Below are 16269 nucleotides of genomic sequence, written 5' to 3'. Positions count from 1 at the left end.
GAGCTGCAGGGTCTTCCCAGCCTCAGCCTGGACCTCCATCTGACCCCAGTGGTAGCGACTGCCTTGCTCCTGGTCAGCTCACCCATATGCACGAGCCCCATGGCAGGCTCCCCAGCTCTCTGTGAGCCTCCCCCGAAAGTCAGTAGGACTGTCTGGACCCCAAACTGTCTAGTTCAAGTCAGCCTGTAAGGGGAGTCTAAAAATCCCTTTTTGTCCCCAAAAGTCTGAATTGTTTGATTGTTGTCTCATGACAGGCTCCAGAAAGTCAGCCTTGACTTTCTGGTTCAAAGCAGATCAAGGACTTTTCTGTTCTAGGCAGTACCTGCTCATTCTTTTTACTTGAGTGAAATCCCTGACGGCTGAGCTTCTTCAGTGGTATAAAGCAAAGTGATGAGTGATAAGGGAGAGAAACATCAGGAGACACATCAAAGACACAGCTACCCCATGGCATGCAGCAGAAGCTACTGTGCCGTTTGTGTGCATGTGCTGTTCACCATGCCATAGCCCTCACAGTGTGTGTGGCTGTTCTGGGAACACAGGGGAGAAGTGGGGTGAAGAGCAGGGAGACACCAGGAAAAGGGAACTTCTAACTCTGACTTTTTCTTTTCTTGAGACAGGCTCTCGCTCTCTCACTCAGGCTGCAGTGCAGCTGTGCCGTCATAACTCACTGTAACCTCAAACTCCTGGCACAGCGATAATCCCACCTCAGCCTCCCCAGTAGCTGAGAAAGGTGTGTGCCACCATGCCCAGCTAATTAATTTTTTTTTAATTTTATTAATTTTATTTTTTTTAGAGATGGGGGTCTCATTGTGCTGCCTGGATTGATCTTAAACTCCTAGCCTCAAGCAATCTTTCCAGTTCAGCCTCCCAAAATGCTGGGATTACAGGAGGTTTGAGCACCACACCCTGCCCTAGCTTGGTCTTACAGGTAAGGAGTTAAGCTAATTAATTATAAGAGGGATAGTGTTGGGAGTAAAAAAGGCAGCATGAGAAATGGAAATATGAGAGTACAGGACAATTTGTGGAATGGCATCTGTTCGTTCATTTATTCAAGTGTTTTATCAGAAGGCCATCATTGCTAGGCCTGGGTATGTATTATCCCAGTCATCTCAGCTTTAAACCTAATGAGTTTCTCCCTTTCGTTCCAGAGGGCCACTGGGCAACTCTGTGGATGGTGGTACAGTCATTGTTATGAGGGCCACAGGAGTGGAGAGGGCATGGGGGAAATGATTAGTTCCATTGTGGGCAAGCTGAATTTGTGATGCTAGTGGGCAACAAGACAGACATGCCTAGCACATTTCTGATGAAATTGGTCTGGATCTGTGTCTCAGTTCTTTATTTCTGGGTAACAAACCACCTCACAACTCAGTGGTCTAAAGCAAACAATGTTTTATTATCTCTTGTGATTCTGACTGAGCTCAGCTGTGTGGTTCTTCTGTTCCATGTGAGGCCAGTGGCTTGCTTGGGCTGAAGAGGTCCAAGATGATTCATCCACATGCAGCCTTGGAGGGAATGGCTGGAGCTCCACTGGGCCTCTTCTCTCTCTCTCTCTGTCTCCCCACACACACACACTGCCTCTCTCCCTCCAGTCTTGGGACTTCTCTCCATGTGGTAACTTTTCATGTGACTTTTCACATGGTAGTTAAAAGTTCCTAAAGGCATGTGATCCAAAAAATGAGAAGCGGATGCTGCCAAGCCTCTTAAGGCTGGGCCTGGAATTGGCATGTAAGATTTCTACCAACATTCTCTTGGTTGATGTGAGTCACAGGCCAACAGAGATTCAATGTGGGAGAGGACTCTCCAAGACATGAATATCAGAAAGTGTGGTTCCCTGGAGGTCATCTTTGTAGGGTAGCTATATGTAGCTAAACTTGAAAATAGTACTCCTCATTCTTTTTTTAATTTTTATTTATTATTTTTTTGAGATGGAATCTTGCTCTGTCGCCAGGTTGGAGTGTAGTGGTACAATCTTGACTCACTGCAACCTCCGCCTCCAGGGTTCAAGTGATTCTCCTGCCTCAGCCTCCCAAGAAACTGGCACTACAGGCACGCACCACCACACCCAGCTATTTTCTGTATTTTTAGTAGAGACGGGATTTCACCATGTTGGCCAGGATGATGTCAATCTCTTGACCTCGTGATCCACTTGCCTTGGCCCTCCCAAAGTGCTGGGATTGCAGGCATGAGTCACTGCACCTGGCCTCCTCATTCTTTGAATCCATCACCAACTATTTCAGAGCTTGTGTCTGGGATAAGCCTGTTAGTAAAGTTGCTTTGATTAGTTTAAGTATTCCCTGAACAGGCTCCTCATCTCTGTCTAGTCCATAGGCAACTCAAGTGAATTCCTGGTGGTATAATCACAAACAGATCTTTCACTTGGAACCAAAGTGAGGGAGTGTATTAGTCTGTCCTTGCACTGCTATAAAGAAATACCTGAAACTGGGTAATTTATAAAGAAAAGAGGTTTAATTGACTCACGGTTCTAGAGGCTGCATAGGAAGTATGGCTGGAGAGGCCTCAGGAAACTTACAATCACGGTGGAAGGCAAAGGTGAAGTAGGCACATCTTACATGCCTGGAGGAGGAAGAGAGAAAAGCGGGGAGGTGCTATACAATTTTAAACAACCAGATCTTGTGAGAACTTACTTGCTATTACAAGACCAGCAAGGGGGAAATCTACCTCCATGATCCAATCACCTCCCACCAGGCCCCTCCTCCAACACTGGGGATTACAATTCAACATGAGATTTGGGTGGAGAGATAAATCCAAACCATATCAGGGAGTGAATATTCTCAATCTGCAAATGCATTCATTATGCTGTGATAAGAAGAGTAGACCGGGACCCTGTCAGGTCCTCAGAACCTTGGAGAGTGGCTGTCCCATTCAGCTCTACATAGCTGATGGCTGAATAGTTAATTTTGGAGGGGAAAGAAGAACTCTTTCATGTTCAGTTACTGTCTGTCATTGGAATTCTATCACATACTTCAGTTTTGGACTTTGTGGGTTTTTAGGGTAATCTGCAGATATGTATTGAAATATTCAATAGCATAGGCAGAAAGTAACACAGTCTTTATATTATTAAATACATTATATTATTAATATGTGTCTTTGAGAGTTTTTAAAAATGAGAATTTTTCTGTGTATTTCTCATGGTAAAGATAAAATGAAATAAAAACTCTCGGTATACTGCAATTATTGCTCAAAAAATAAACAAATATGTACTGTCTAGGAGTTCTTGTCTTCTCTTGCATGTTTTTTAACTTCAGGTTTGGTCCCTGAATCACATTTTCTTGGTATAAGGAGGACCCATCAGCCAATTTAAGAATGGTCCAATTTCTCTAAATTGGCAATATCTCTAGATATAACAAATACCACACAAACAGTCTGTGAATTTCATGAGCACTCAGAATCGATGCTGGCCATTTTTGTGCTATACCGCCTCATATTTTTTTCATGTATAAAATATGAGTCAAAATTTATCTTCAAATAATAGTTGGAATAAATGAGCAAGTGAAAAGCACTTTGAACATATATAGCACAAAACAACTGCACCACTAGTTATTATTACTATTCCTCAAAACATGTAGTATTTCTAGTCCTATTGTCTATACTTCTTTCACCTTTCTAAGAGGTGTTGGGAAATTTATTCTTAACACTGAGATTATTAAGGCATAGCTATTATTCCCCTATCTTGTGGCAATAAAGTATGTATTATTTCAGCTATAGCTACCTTATAAAAATGTTCAATTACTTATGTCTTAGCCCAAGTGAACATACATTATTATGCTACATTCTTTACTATTTGTAAAATAGTTGTCAGCTACAAATGCATTATCTTGCACATTGAAGTTAGTGATGGAAAAATGCTGCTGTCACAGAAAATTGGATTGTGAAAATAGATAAATGCTCAGGTGCTTGTCTTTAAAATAGGAAGCATTCATCTTGTGATAGTATTGGCTTCCAGTAGGTTTATCTCCATTACATAAGTGCCAGGCAGACAATTACTATCCTGGAAGAGTGTGAGGACTTGTTATTTCATCAGCAGATACACAGTCTTCCCACCAGATGCCATATATGGTGTGAAGTCCTGGACTCCAATCCAACTTCTTCATTTAAACAATTTTTAATTTGTATATTTTTAAATATAAACAATGATCCAAAATTCAGACACTTCAAAAAGGCATATAATGAAATGTCGCCCTTCCCTCCTCTCCTCCAGCCACTCAGGGCTGCACCTTGAAGGCAAATGATATTAATGGTTTCTTGTGTATATCCAAGATATTTTATGCATATATAGACATAGATCTGTATATCTATTTTCCTTATTGCGCCCTGTTATGAACTGAATTTGTATTCCCCAAATTCTTATGCTGAAGCTTTAATCCCCATTATGTCCTGCATTTGGAGATAGGGCATTTAAAGAGATAATTAAGGTAAAGTGAAGTCATGTGGGTGGGCCCTATGCCAATATGATGTCCTTATAAGAGGAGGAGACGAAGACAAACACATGCAGAGGGAAACCACGTGAAGATACAAGGAGAAGATGGCCATCTGCAAGTCAAGACGAGAGCCTCCAGGAAAAACCAAACTTGCTGACACCTTGATCTTGGATTTCTAGCTTTCAGAATTGAGAGAAAATTTATGTTGTTTAAGCCACCCAGTCTATGGTATTTGTTATGGCAGCCCTAGCAGACCAGTACGCCTCTGCTATTCTTTTTAAATTTTTACAAACTAGTAGCATACAACACCCACTTTGCTGGACCCCTCTTTTTCACTTACTATATTTTTCACGAAGTACATAAAAGCTTCCATTTATTGCTATGGATATAGGAATTATTTTTATTGTATGGTTGTCACGTAACTATCTGACCACTCTCCTATTGATGAATATTTAGAATATTTCCAATATTTTACTACTAGAAACAATACTGTCGTAAATAATTTGTATATAAATAATTTTACACACGAGCAAGTATATCCATAGAATCAGTTTTGAAAACTAACACAACTGCATATAAAGACATTTGCAGTAATATTTTGGGTTTAAAATTTTTTAAATTTTTTTTTTTTTATTTTTTGAGATGGAATCCCGCACTATTGCCCAGACTGGAGTGCAATGCTGTGATCTCAGCTCATGGCAACCTACGCCTCCCAGGTTCAAGTGATTCTCCTGCCTCAGCCTCCTGCGTAGCTGGGATTACAGGCGCCAGCCACCATGCCTGGCTAATTTTTTTGGCATTTTTAGTAGAGATGAGATTTCACCATGTTAGACAGGTTGGTCTCGAACTCCTGACCTCTGGTGACCCACCCACCTCAGCCTCCCAAAGTGCTGGGATTGCAGGCATGAGCCACTGCATCCAGCTTGCAGTAATATTTTGATAGTTATTGCCAAATTGGCCTTCCTGGAGGACATACAGACTTATATACTTCCTCCAGAAGGAATGAGAGTGCTTACTTCCTACTTCTTCCACACACAGTTTGTCATTGAACTTTTTGATTTTTACTTATCTGGTAAAAATTTTACATCTCAGGAAGTATCATTTTGCAATTTTTCATTGTGGTGATGTTGAACATCTTTTCATAAATTTAAAAGACATTTATATTTCATTTTTTGGTTAAGCTTCTTTTTTCACTGGGCTTTTCATCTTTTTTGTATTGTAGATGTTCTTTTTTTTTCCTTTCTATTTTGAAACAGGGTCTCACTCTGTCACCAAGCCTGGAGTGCAGTGGCACAATCACAGCTCACTCCAGCCTTGACCTCCCCGGCTCAAGCAATCCTCCCACCTCAGCCTCCTGAGTAGCTGGAACTACAGGTGCACACCATCATGCCTGGCCAATTTTAAAACAATTCTTTGTAGGCATGAGGTCTCACAATGTTGCCCACATTAGTCTTGAACTCCTAGGCTCAAGTGATCCTCCTGCCTTGGCCTCCCAAAGTACTGATGTTCTTTATTTGTTAGAAAAATTAGTCATTTTCAGTAATATGAGTTGCAAACATTTCCCCCAGTTTGTATTGGTCTTTTTACATTACCTTCTGAGGAGGTTGTGTAGAAAATTTTGAGTTTAATATTATCAGCTTTATCAGTCCTTTTTAAAAGAGTGCAATGGCTTCTGACAATAAGCATCCAGAGTGAGGATAAACTTCCTGGGGACCTAGGGACCCCTGGACTTGCAGCTGATGCCTGAAATGAGGCTCACGTCAGACATCAGCTGCAAGTCCAGCCCAGGGGTCCCCAGGCCACCTTCACTCTTGACCAACTGGTTACAAGTTCAGGGTTCCCACAATCCTCTCAAGTTTCATAATTCATTAGAAAGATAAATAGAACTCAGGAAAGAGCTATACAATTTTTAAAATTACAGTTTTATTATCATAAAAGGATTATGAATATGAATCAATCAAAAGAAGAGACAGATAGGGAGAGGTCTGGGAGGGTCCTAGATGGGAAGCTTCTGGTGGCCTCTCCCTGCAGAGTTGGGATGCATCATCCTCTGAGCACATTGGTGTGTACAATATGCAGAGTACTGTCAATCAGGATACACACTTGAGCCTCAAGTTCAGAGTTTTTGTTGGGTTTCATTATGTGTGCATGATTGATTGAAACACTGGTCACTTTCTGAACTCAGTCTCCAGTCGCCCCTTTCCCCTCCCTGGAGGTCAGGGCTGATATCACTTGGCTCAAATTCTAACCCTCTAATCACATAATTGGTCTTTCTGTCACCGGCCAGCCCCTGTCTCGAGTCATCTCTTAGAAACTGTCTAAGATCCTCCTATGAGTCACCTTATTAGAATAAACTATCAGGGCATACCATGAATAACAAAGACATTCCTATCACCCAGGAAATTCCAAGAAGTTAGATATTAACTCCCAGGAACCAGGGACAAAGCCCTTTATTATTTTTTCTCTAAACTTCTTTATTCTTTATTACACACGATACAGACTCCGGATTTGGTATCACACAGAGAAAGCTCTTCCTTTTCTAAGATTATTACAAAAACAAATTACCCCATGATTTCATCTAGTACCTGAATGATTCCATTTTTTTCCAACACAAAAGTGTGATTACAGATTCAAATATTTTTCTTTTTCTTTTTTTCTTTTTCTTTCCTTTTTTATTTTTTTTCAAGACAGGGTCTAGTTCTGTTACACAGGATGGAATACAGTGGTGTTATCACAGTTCACTGTAGCATTGAGCTCCTGGGCTCAAGCAATCCTTCCATCTCTGCCTCCTGAGTAGCTGGAACTATAGGCATGTGCCACCATGCCAGGCAAATTTTTAATTTTTTTTGTAGAGATGGGGTCTCCCTATATTGCCCAGGCTGCAAATTGTTTTCTTAATAATTGTCCCCTAACCATTTGTTGAATAAACTGTTTTTCTTCTACTGATTGAAATGCTAACCTTATCCTTTAGTAAATTTCTGTGTGTATATGGATCTATTTCTCAACTTCATAATGTGTTCAATTGCATTTTTAAATGTTTACACCACATTAATTATTATAATTTTATAATTTATTATTCAAATTAATATTAATAGTAAATTTCTTAAACTTCTAAAAAACATATTTTTGGAAGTAGATTTAAAATCAAATACCAATTAGAGGTGGTAAGACACAAATGTAGCTGTCAGAGGAGTAGACAGCATCCTATTGATCTGGTTTGTCAGCTGGTTAGCAGCTTAGCATAGGAATTGTTCCAATGAATTCACTTACTTTATTGCCAGAATTGAAGAAAACTTACAAAACTGTGCTCCATTTATTTGTGTTTTATAAGCAGTTATTCAGAATCAAATGGAAAATTTTCACTGCATTGGAAATAGTCTGGCCAGCTCCTCAAACTCCACGGGAGCAGTTTAGGTGTTTGGTCTTCTCAACAGTCAGCTGTTGGATGAGTTGGGCACGTGCTTTCCTCAATGACCACCTCCTGTACATCTTGACCTGGAGCCAAGCTACTCACTTTCTCCTAGCAGAATTAACTGGGCCTGACTCTGTTCTTGACCAAGATGAGTTCAAGTCAGCCAGTGCAACCAGATCCAGTGTAGACAGAATCTGGTTCTTTGATCATCAACGCTGGGAGGAATTATCATCTTCATACTAGTCTTTTCCTTCAGTCTGGGCAAAGAACATTTGTGGAATAGACCATATTTGTGGCTCTCACTGGTAAAAATGTAGCTTTGTAAGCTTGCCTGAAAACAGCATGAATGTCTGATCCTGGCTCAGCTGCACTGCCTAACTTGGGTAGATTTAGAAGTTACGCATCAGCAAAAAATGTCCCTGTCTGACAGCTTTGAAGAGAGTAGTGGTTCTCCCAGCACAGATTTTGAGATCTGAGAATGGACAGACTGCCTCTTCAAGTGGGTCCCTGACCCCCGAGTAGCCTAACTGGGAGACACCTCCCAGTAGGGGCTGACTAACACCTCATACAGCTGGGTGCCCCTCTGAGACGAAGCTTCCAGACGAACGATTAGGCAGCAACATCTGCTGTTCTGCAACATTTGCTGTTCTGCAGCCTCCGCTGGTGATACCCAGGCAAACAGGGTCTGGAGTGGACCTCCAGCAAACCACAACAGACCAGCAGCTGAGGGTCCTGACCGTTAGAAGGAAAACTAACAAACGGAAAGGACATCTACATCAAAACCCCTTCTGTATGTCACCACCGTTAAAGACCAAAGGTAGATAAAATCACAAAGATGGGGAGAAACCAGAGCAGAAAAGCTGAAAATTCTAAAAATCAGAACACCTCTTCTCCTCCAAAGGAACGCAGCTCCTCGCCAGCAATGGAACAAAGCTGGATGGAGAATGACTTTGACGAGTTGAGAGAAGAAGTCTTCAGATGATCAGTAATAACAAACTTCTCCAAACTAAAGGAGGATGTTCGAACCCATCGCAAAGAACTTAAAAACCTTGAAAAAAGAAAGATTAGATGAATGGCTAACTAGAATAACCAGTGTAGAGAAGTCCTTAAATGACCTGATGGAGCTGAAAACCACGGCACGAGAACTACATGACGCATGTACAAGCTTCAGTACCCAGTTTCATCAAGTGGAAGAAAGGGTATCAGTAATTGAAGAGCAAATGAATGAAATGAAGCGAGAAGAGAAGTTTAGAGAAAAAAGAGTAAAAAGACATGAACAAAGCCTCCAAGAAATATGGGACTATGTGAAAAGACCAAATCTACGTCTGATTGGTGTACCTGAAAGTGACGAGGAGAATGGAACCAAATTGGAAAACACTTTTCAGGATATTGTCCAGGAGAACTTCCCGGAGCAAGGCAGGCCAACATTCAAATTCAGGAAATACCGAGAATGCCACAAAGATACTCCTCGAGAAGAGCAACTCCAAGATACATAATTGTCAGATTCACCAAGGTTGAAATGAAGGAAAAAATGTTAAGGCAACCAGAGAGAAAGGTCGAGTTACCCACAAAAGGAGGCCCATCAGAATAACAGTGGATCTCTCAGCAGAAACTCTCCAAGCCAGAAGACAGTGAGGGCCAATATTGAACATTCTCAAAGAAAAGAATTTTCAACCCAGAATTTCATATCCAGCCAAATTAAGCTTCATAAGTGAAGGAGAAACAAAATGCTTCACAGACAAACAAACGCTGACATATTTTGTCACCACCAGGCCTGCCTTACAAGAGCTCCTGAAGGAAGCACTAAACATGGAAAGGAACAACCGGTACCAGCCACTGCAAAAACATGCCAAATTGTAAAGACCATCGATGCTAGGAAGAAACTGCATCAACTAATGAGCAAAATAACCAGCTAACATCATAATGACAGGATCAAATTCATACATAACAATATTAACCTTAAATGTTAATGGGCTAAATGCTGCAATTAAAAGACACAGACTGGCAAATTGGATAAAGAGTCAAGACCCATCAGTGTGTATTCAGGAGACCCATCTCATGAGCAGAGACATACATAGGCTCAAAATAAAGGGATGGAGGAAGATCTACCAAGCAAAGGGAAAACACAAAAAAGCAGGGGTTGCAATACTAGTCTCTGATAACAGACTTTAAATCAACAAAGATCAAAAGAGACAAAGAAGGCCATTACATAATGGTAAAAGGATCAATTCAACAAAAAGAACTAACTATCCTAAATATATATGCGCCCAATACAGGAGCACCCAGATTCATAAAGCAAGTCCTTAGAGACCTACAAAGAGACTTAGACTCCCACACAATAATAATGGGAGACTTTAACATCCCAGTGTCAACATTAGCCAGATCAACGAGACCAAAAGTTAACAAGGATATCCAGGAATTGAACTCAACTCTGCACCAAGCAGACCTAATAGACATCTACAGAACTCTCCCCACCAAATCAACAGAATATACATTCTTCTCAGCACCACATCGCACTTATTCCAAAATTGACCACATAGTGGGAAGCAAAGCACTCCTAAGCTAAGCAAATGTAAAAGAACAGAAATTATAACAAACTATCTCTCAGACCACAGTGCAATCAAACTAGAACTCAGGATTAAGAAACTCACTCAATTTGGCAGACTGAATTGACCAATTCTTAGGACCTCAGTTGCACACTTGAGTCAAGTTAATGTCCATCTTGGGCATCCTCTTTTCAGTGGAAGAAAGAGTAGCTCCACTTCTGCCTGTCCTTCCCATAGGGGAAAGGGAAGGAGAGGGAAGAACAGCAGCACAAGTGGCTGACAGAGGCAGGGAAAGAACAGCAGAGAGGAAAGAGAGAGAAAGAGAGGGGAAAGAGAGAGAGAGAGCAGAAAGAGAGAGACAGAAAGAGAGGCAAAGAGGGAGAGGAAGAGAGAGAGACAAAGAGGGAGTCAAAGAGAGAGAAAAAGAGAGACAGAAAGTCAAAGAGAGAAAGAGAGATAGATGTAGTAAAGAGAAAACAGTGCAATATATTCCTTTAAAAGCCAGGGTAAATTTGAAACCTATAATAGATAATTGAAGGTCTTCTGCGTGATCCTATAACACTCCAATACCACCTTGTTGTCAGTATAAACAAGGGTGTAGCCCGAAAGCACTGAGGCCTTCCTATCAAAAATCCTTAACCCAGTAACCTGCAGATGGCCCAAATGCATTTAATCTGTAGCGGCAACTGCTTTGCTAGCAGAAGAAAGTAGAAAAATAGCTTTTAGAGGAAATCTCATTGTGAGTACACCTCACAAGTTCAGAACTACCCTAAGTCAAAAAAAAAAAAAAAAAAAAAAAAGGCCGGACGCGGTGGCTCAAGCCTGTAATCCCAGCACTTTGGGAGGCCGAGATGGGTGGATCACGAGGTCAGGAGATTGAGACCATCCTGGCTAACACGGTGAAACCCTGTCTCTACTAAAAAATACAAAAAACTAGCCGGGCGAGGTGGCGGGCGCCTGTAGTCCCAGCTACTCGGGAGCCTGAGGCAGGAGAATGGCGTGAACCCAGGAGGCGGAGCTTGCAGTGAGCTGAGATCCGGCCACTGCACTCCAGCCTGGGCGACAGAGCGAGACTCCGTCTCAAAAAAAAAAAAAAAAAAAAAAAAAAAAAAAAAGCAAACATGTAGCTTACTAACTCAAAAATCTTACAGTGTGGGGCTATTTTCTGTTAGAAAAACATGATTTAACATTAACCACTGATAATTCCCTTAACCCAGCAGGTTTCCTAACAGGGGATCTAAATCTTAATTAATTACCACACAAAGGTCTGACCAGACCTAGGAGGAACACCCTTCAGGACAGTTCCCGAGAGGACAGATGGTTCCTCCCGGTGACTGAGGGAAAAAGACACAATAGGTATTCAGTAATTGACAGGGAAACTCTTGTAAAAGCAGAATTAGGAAAATTGCCTAATAATTGGTCTACTCAAATGTGTGAGCTGTTTCCACTTGGCCAAGCCTTAAAGTACTTACAGAACCAGGAAGGAACCATCTATACCAATTCTAAGTTAATTTGGATTAAACAAGGTCTTATTAACAGCAAAGGATAATTGAAATACCAAACTTACAAGGTTTTCAACAAAAGTAAAGTTTGCTAAAAGTTAACAGTGTAACATGTTATATCTCTCTGCTGTATCCCAAAGTCTGGCACCTTGTGACTCAGCCCCCGAGGGCCATCCAGCTTCCATCTCCCAACTCTTACGTTCACTTTGTTTCTCTCACGACAGGGAGGAAACTTAGCGTTCCTCGGAGACCTGAAGGGATGCAGTGAGCATAAAGAATTTTCTAGAGCTTATCAGTCAGTCAGCCCTTGTTCACCATTGAGTGGATGTGTGGTGGTATCGTGGTGAACCTTTACTGGACACTCTGCCAAATAATTGGAGTGACACTTGTGCTTTAGTCCAATTGGCTATCCCTTTCACCCTGGCATTTCATCAACCAGCGGAAGGAAAAATAAGACATCGTAAAGCTAGAGAAGCCCCTTATGGGTCTTTCAACTCTCATGTCTATTTAGACACAATTAGAGTCCCATAGGGAATACCAGATCAATTTAAAGCTTGAAGTGAAATAGCTGCAGGATTTGAGTCAATAGTTTGGTGGGTGACAGTTAATAAAAATGTAGATTGAATAAACTACATCTACTACAACCAACAGCGATTTATTAACTACACTAGAGATGCTGTTAAAGAAATAGCTGTACAATTAGGGGCTACTAGCCAGATGGCTTGGGAAAATAGAATAGCCTTAGACATGGTATTAGCAGAAAGAAGAGGAGTTTGCATCATGATTCAAATTCAATGTTGCACTTTCATCCCAAACAACACTGCCCCTAATGGAAGTATAACAAAGGCATTGCAAGGTCTGACTGCTCTATCCAATGAGTTAGCTAGCAACTCAGGGGTAAATGACCCCTTTAGAGGACGGCTAGAAAAGTAGTTCGGTAAATGGAAAGGAATAATAGCCTCAATTCTCATTTCCCTCGCAACTGTAATAGGATTATTTATTCTTTTCGGGTGCTGTGTCATACCATGCATCTGTAAGTTGGTGGAGGGGCTCATAGAAATGGCACTTACTAAAACTTCCCTTAACTATCCTTCACCTTATCCAAAGAAGCTTCTTCTTTTGGAAAATCCAGCAGAACAAATAAGCCAAGACATGTTTTAAAAGTTTGAACAGCAAAATCTGTAAGGAAATGCAAGAGGAGGGATTGTTAGATATAAGTTCTAAATTTCTCTTCAAAGATTCAGTATGTCAGTATGTTTAATTCTTTGCCTCCTACTTTTAAACTTAACTTCCTCATAAAGCAACCTTTTTCGATTACCTACTCCACCCTGGCTCATTCTGATTACCTGCTACCTGCCCTGCTCTGACTCATTCTTCACCCTGCATAACCATTTTTTTTTCCCTCCAAAGCACTCACCCCGTCACTCTCTTTAGCCAATTGGAATTAGTTTAGCCTGTGTGGTCTAACCCTAGCCAATAGGGGAATGATACAGCAGCAGGGGCCACGTGCGTCAGGGATGAGGACTTATTCCTCTCCCTTGTCCAAGTGTGCACTCGCTGCTGCTCCATCTGTAAGGCGCACCCTTATACAGAAGCACCTTGCCTTGCTGAGAAGTAAAAGAAAATTTTATATTTGAGTGCTATTTATTTTGTGGCACTGAAACTTTATATATAACATTAATCTTATTTGTGTATGCATATATTTATTTTTATCAGACATTCATTCACTGCCAAACACCTACTACAAGTCAGCAGCATGTGTTGGAGATACAGGGGTAGTAAGACAGATGGGAATTCAGGCTTCCCAAACCTTGGGTCAATTTGGGTAAATTAATGGGGACTAGACATTTAGAAAACAACCCCTATTGTATTTTATGGGAAGAACTGAGTTGGTAGTGTTATAAATAAAGTTTCGGTGCCACAAAAGAAATTGTGCTCAAATATAAAATCTTCTTTTTAATTCTCAGCAAGGCAAGTTACTTTTTTTTTTTTTTTTTGAGACAGAGTCTTGCTCTGTCGCCCAGGCTGGAGTGCAGTGGCCAGATCTCAGCTCACTGCAAGCTCTGCCTCCCGTGTTTATGCCATTCTCCTGCCTCAGCCTCCCGAGTAGCTGGGACTACAGGCGCCCGCCACCACGCCCAGCTAGTTTTTTATGTATTTTTAGTAGAGACGGGGTTTCACTGTGTTCGCCAGGATGGTCTCGATCTCCTGACCTTGTGATCCGCCCGTCTCGGCCTCCCAAAGTGCTGGGATTACAGGCTTGAGCCACCGCGCCCGGCCAAGGCAAGTTACTTCTATAGATGGGTGCACCCTTGCAGATGGAGCAATGGTGAGTGCACAATTAGACAAGGGAGGGAAAGGAGTTCTCATCTCTGATGTATGTGGTCCCTGCTGCTGTGCCGTTACCCTATTGGCTAGGGTTAGACCGCACAGGCTAAACTAATTCCAACTGGCTAATTTAAAGAGAGTGACGGGGTGAGTGCTTTGGTGGGAAAAATGGTTATGACAGAGCGGATAATCGGAATGAGTCAGGGTGGAGTAGGTAATTGGAATGAGTCAGGGTGGAGCAGGTAATCGGAATGAGTTAGGGTGGAGCAGGTAATCGAAAAAGATTGCTTTATGAGGAAGTTAAGTTTAAAAGTAGAAGGCAAAGAATTGAACATACTGACATATTGATTATTTGAAAAGAAATTTAGAACTCATATCTAACAGTAGGACTCCAGGTGTAAAATAATCCATGAGAACACATGAATATTTGATGCTTTTATTTCTCACTGTGTTCCAGAAAAGATGTGAGGGGGCTTAAATGTTTTACTGACATGAAAACACCCAGTAAAGTAGTATATGCACAACTAAAAAATCAACGAAATTCTATTATACATTAAATTAATAATAATGGATACTATGCATTTGAATATCCACTTTCCTGTGGCAGGATGGTTTGTAAAATATGAAGTCTTTTTTGCTAGCTCATGCATTGAAAATCCAACGTTCTTGGCTTATATATTCAAAAGGAAAGGCCCAATTGTGATGTGGAAAGGAGAACAGATGGGTGGAGTGGATATTGTTGCAGCGCTCACTGGTATCCCCTCTTCTGGACAGAGGCACCCATTTCCCAGCAACTGCGAACAGCAGGTATCTCTCAGCTGGGTCTGTCATCAGAAACTGCCCTCAGCCACAGGGAACTGATTAGGCATCAACCCCTTCCGTAAGGTAAGGCCTCACCCCCTTCCTCCAAGAAGTGGCTTGTGGCCAATGACTGGGCAATGTGGGGATATAAAAGCCCAGTCTCCTTGTCTCAGTTTGGGCCAACTGTGAATGGCCATCGGAGTTGGAGCTGCAGTTTACAACACACTGGGGGACAACTTCTCTTTCAGCCCCCAGTCCTGCCTTTCTCACTTCTGGAGGTTAGCTGGAGGTTACAGAGAGAGAGAGAGAGAGTGAGAGAGAGAGAGAGACAGAGAGAGAGACAGAGAGAGAGAGCAGGACTCAAGACTGGATGAGGAGACCCACCATCAGAAGGTATGGCGTGGACAGTTAAGGATGCAGCTGTGTCTCATGGAGACCATTGTAGGCAAACTTCTGAGACCCCATCGCCCCACCCTGGTTCCAAGTCCCTGGTATATATGCACCTAGAAGCTGCTGTGATGGCATTTTGCCGATGCCATTAAGTTACCACATCAGTTGGTGTGAAGACAGGGAGACGATCTATGGGGAGGGGGAAATAACCTAGTCACATGATCCCTTTAAAAGCAGTTTTCTCCCTCTGGCTACAGATAAGGGAGTCAAGTTTGAAGCCCATGGAAGATTTGATGCAGCCTTGCTGGCTTGAAAATGGAGGGGTTCATGTGTAAGGATGTGGGTGACCTCCCAGTTGAAGGCCAGCAAGGAAACCAGGACTACAGTCTCACAACCAAAAAGAATTGGATTCTGCCAACAACAGGAATGAGCTTGGAAGTGGATTTTCCCCCAGAGCCTCCAGAGGACTTTGCTCCCTTGAGCAGTGAAGCCAGCCATGCTGTGCAGAATTTCTGACCTACAGAACTCTGTGCTAACAAATGAGTGTTGTTTTAGTCTGCTAAGTTTGTGGCAGTTTGTTACACAGTAATCAAAAATTAATGCAGAGGGGGAAAATGAAATAGAAGGAGCTCAGATAAGCTCCTCCCCACCACCACAAGCTGCATTTAAGTGGATCACACCAGCTCCAGGAGGAAATCAGGGAAGGTATGTTCTGAATGTGATTAAAATGGAAATTTCACTGCATTTGATTAAATTTATCTGAGGCTAGGTTGAGTTTTCAAACTAAAGACAGAATGGGGGGGCTCAAGTTAAAAATTGGTAAAATGAAGTTACATTTTTATGCTTTTGAA

At 41.8% G+C, this 16269-nt stretch overlaps 2 long non-coding RNA genes across 10 annotated transcripts in view; one reads left to right on the top strand and one right to left on the bottom strand.

Moving 5' to 3' along the window:
- The window catches only part of LOC102121719 (uncharacterized), a 58789-nt gene that overhangs the window by 23400 nt on the left and 19120 nt on the right, over positions 1 to 16269 (top strand). For 2 of the 8 annotated variants that reach the window (XR_010582953.2, XR_010582951.2), the window contains 3 exons: positions 794 to 928; positions 14914 to 15112; positions 15676 to 16123. This is a non-coding gene — a long non-coding RNA (uncharacterized lncRNA). The remainder of the gene's footprint in view (positions 1 to 793; positions 929 to 14913; positions 15113 to 15675; positions 16124 to 16269) is intronic. The other 6 variants (XR_012427336.1, XR_001486736.4, XR_012427334.1 and 3 more) reach the window with 5 other exon arrangements.
- LOC141409060 (uncharacterized) overlaps positions 1 to 16269 on the bottom strand; it is a 34809-nt gene that overhangs the window by 1310 nt on the left and 17230 nt on the right. The window contains exons 2-3 of one of the 2 annotated variants that reach the window (XR_012427338.1): positions 2479 to 2574; positions 2121 to 2257 (exon numbers count right to left, since the gene is read on the bottom strand). This is a non-coding gene — a long non-coding RNA (uncharacterized lncRNA). Of the gene's footprint in view, positions 1 to 2120; positions 2258 to 2478; positions 2575 to 16269 lie in introns of those variants that run through there. The other variant, XR_012427337.1, reaches the window with a different exon arrangement.

Source organism: Macaca fascicularis, chromosome 18, assembly GCF_037993035.2.
Source record: "Macaca fascicularis isolate 582-1 chromosome 18, T2T-MFA8v1.1".
Lineage (NCBI taxonomy): Eukaryota > Metazoa > Chordata > Mammalia > Primates > Cercopithecidae > Macaca > Macaca fascicularis.
This window is presented reverse-complemented; position numbering and strand designations above follow the sequence as displayed.